Here is a 4,006-nt window from a genome sequence, read left to right as displayed (position 1 = left end):
ACAACAAAAAAATAACAAAAAAATAACAAAAAATAAAATGATTATCTAACTTTAGGGGTGTCATAAGTAAAAGATAGGAGTGTCATTAGCCACTCAAAATAAATGAAGGTGAAAAGGATAGACCCCTAGACCTTTCTTATATGGAATTCAAGCACCTAACCACTTTAGGAGTCATTTCAAGAGTTATTGAGTTTTGATGATTAAAAGAAATAAGCTATTATTTATGATATTCATATATTTTGTAAAAAAGTAAATTGTATGAAAAAATAATGTACTTTAACTTAAATCATGTTTTAGATAACGTACTTTCAAAACTTTTATTTTAGTACATAAGATGTAAAGTTTTAAACATTTAAGTACCTGGGTAACCGGTTGAAGTATTAACCGGTTACCATGCTGATGTAACGAGTCATGTGGTATCCAACTCAGTATTTTTTGTTGACATGGATATCTTAATCTAAAATTAGTTTTTATGTATTGTGGGTAATTAGAAGAAAGAATTAATGTTTCAATCGAGTACTTAAATGTTTAAAACTTTACATTTTAGGTACCAATAAAAGTTTTGAGAGTATGTGATCTAAAATAAGGATCAAGTTAAAGTACTTTACTTTTTCATACAATTTGCCCTTTATAAAATAGTCTTAGGGGCCGTTTACCCAAACACTTACCCGGTAACTCAGTAAGCACTTACGGGTAAAATTCAACACTATCACTTACTTACCGGGTAAGATTTTAGTCCAACAAAACGATATTGTATGCAACAATTTACCCGGGTAAGACTCTCGGTCCTTGCATTCGCTCTTACCGGGTAAGATTCTTCGTCTTTGTCATATTCATCCGATAGGTAATGTAAATCAGTAAGCACTTACCCGGGTACGCGTTTGGTAAACGGGCCCTTAGGGGCCGTTTACTAAATACTTACCCGATAAGTGTGGATCGGGTAACCTTCCTCACCTGATGCACATGGCAAGGGCTGAAAATCTTACCCAATAAGAGGGATGAAAGGGATATAGAGTCTTACCCGGTAAGTGATGGTGAGAACTCTTACCTGGGTATATTGTTGCATACGGTACCGTTTTAATATACTACAATCTTATCTGGTAAAATTAATTATAGTGTTAACTTCTACCAGTAAGCGTTTACCGGGTAAGTATTTTGGTAAACGGCCCCTTAGAGTTGGAGATTGCTCCAATTATCTGTAACAAAATGAATGAAAGCTCGTAACTGCTTTTAGCATCTGTTAAATGCTTATTTTGGATAATATGGCATACTCTGTATATGATTCGTATTTTCGAACATTGCCATAGTTAACGTTATAAAAATGGGTAGATTATTGGTGTAAGTGTACGGATTAGCTTTTATTAAATTGTACATTATGCCTAATATTTATAACGCTCTGGTAGTTAAGGGTCGAGATACTGTTGGTCAACCAATTAATGTGACTTGTGAGGTACAGCAATTATTAGGAAACAATCGAGTATGCTGCACCCTAGATGGCGAAAGTCCAGTAGCCGAAAGCATCACTAGCTTACGCTCTGACAATTGAAAAAATTTCAGAGGTTTTCCCTGACTTTGTCCGTGTCAACAAACAATTCGAAAAGAGACATCGACATATTATTTTAGCTCGGTGGAAATAAAATCCTTTTCCTTACTCTTGGTCATATTTCTCTTTATCGAGGAATAGACGAAGCCGTACAATTCCTTTGAGTTTCATTCTTGCGAACGTACTCCCCAGGCGGGATACCCATTCATAGGTCCGAGATCTACATCTATGAATTGAAAGGTCCGAATGATCCACAGTTTTTTAGTCTGCTTTAAAATCGTCCGCCCTGCACCCACCCCCCGAGTATATGCTTCAACAAGAATCACAGAACGGAGAGCTTTCCCCCCTTTTCCGCCGACTCTTTGGACCCCGCCGTGATTGAATGAGAATGGATAAGAGGCTATCTTGGTTATTTTGATCATACCCAAAGTTATTATGAACTAATATTTCCAATGTCTTATACAAAAAAATATTTTGTTATCATATATATAAAGGATATCCAAGCGAATCAAAAAGTCGATTACAAATATTTTGGCACATATTTCGCTAAAGCTTCGTACAAAATGCAATTCGAACATGTGGCACGGAAAATTTTAGAGATCGAAAATTTATCTGTGGTATGTGCCGCTATGGAAAATTTATTTTATGTAGAAGAACGTCAGAAAGAATTCAATGGATCATCGCAATGTTATAAAGATTTGCAATGAGACTAAAGGGTCTTTAGCCTAGCGGTATCGTAATACTCGGCGTTTTAGGAGGTCAGAGGTTCAAATCTCACCAATTGGTGAGGAGGGTGTGTCAATTTATTTGTTGTATTTGCCGTATATAAATATTATATATATCTATACTACATTATAAACCAGATATATTAAAAGTCATAAAAACAATTTTTAATGCACAAAGTATTATACATTTATGCACAAAGTCTTAAAAGTCTTAAAAACAACTCATAATGCATTAAGTAATACTCTTTATGCATTCAGTCTTAAAATATCTCAATCTACAATTAAAATAACATATAGTATAAGTTACCAATGCACATTATTACATTTTCTTTTCATGTTCCCAATATACTTTTGACACATTTCACTCATGTCTTTACCCTCTCATGCCTTTGCCCTCTCATACTTTTATGTCTTCTCCACATCCCCCAATGTGATATTCAAACTGATATTTACCATGTGTTATTAAAAGTTATCTCATTCATCTCTCATTCAATTGCTCTAGAACTCTCGGTCTCGCTCTTGGTATAAATCGAACACATTTGTGGAGTCATTTAAATATGTTGAATTTTAAACTGTCATACAATTTTTTTCATCGATAAACTGTAATTGGAACCATAACTTTTATTTATTCAAATTGTATTAATATGTAAAGACCAAGTATGTAACTTATATCATCGTTAAATCTTCTCTAATAAAACCAGTAAAACTTCAAAATCGTTAAAATTCACGGCTTCCGTCGTATTGCACAAATACATAACTAGTATAGTTAAAAAAAACATTTGCAATGAGAATCTAAAATTCATATTTGCTTCTAATTTTTTTTTTATAAAAACTAATTAATTTTCTATAAAAATAAAAAAGTTCAAAACAATTACTGAATTAAAATTGTGTATAATATTTGAAGAAAGATCAAAACTTTTAAACATACATGGAAGGCATCAAAATGTTTTCAAACTAAATTAACGGTTCGTTTACTAAATTCTTATTCAATAAGTACTTATTAAATTACTTATCTTATCAGATTAACATGATAAATACCAGAAATCTTATCTAGTAAGAGCGGTGGCAACAACCAAGAGTCTTACTTGGAAAAGGAATGTGACGACTCTTACCCGGTTAGTGTAACACCCTAAGAAAGTGAGGATAAATTAAACCGAAAATATTTAACGAGAACCAAAATCTCGAATTTAAAATTTACCCAACAAAAGGTAATAGTATAGAGTTTACAATTCCGTTACAGATAAGGTAAATAACGACCTACTAATCTAGATTTTTCTAGATTAACGACAGGTGTTTCTATCAATCTCCAAAAATATCGTAACATTAAAAACGCAACGTGCAAAAGTAACAAGGCTAATATTTACAAAGGAGTCTTTCACGAACCAACGCTCCTCTCGACCCCCACCTCTAAAGGAACCTAAAAAGTAAATATAACAAGAAAGAGAGAGGGTTAGGCTTACGCCTAGTGAGTTCAAACCAAAGAGTTTACGTAATCAATAAAGGAACATATATAAAAATCTACATGAAAAATAGTTGACGTAACTTTAAACAGGATAGAGACAATAAGACCTGAATAACTCATAGTGGGACAATAAAACATCCGAAGATGACGGGGGAGACMCGATTTACCGTTGATTATGACAGACACAAAGTAAGTCATAGATCCACGTTATAGAGCATCACTTACAGGTATAATACCATCGACATCAACCTAAACCAGTCATATAGTCGGCCGTGA

Source organism: Cynara cardunculus (assembly GCF_001531365.2).
Source record: "Cynara cardunculus var. scolymus isolate 2C chromosome LG 9, CcrdV1, whole genome shotgun sequence".
Lineage (NCBI taxonomy): Eukaryota > Viridiplantae > Streptophyta > Magnoliopsida > Asterales > Asteraceae > Cynara > Cynara cardunculus.
The sequence above is the reverse complement of the archived record's forward strand: the minus strand, read 5'-3'. Positions refer to the sequence as shown.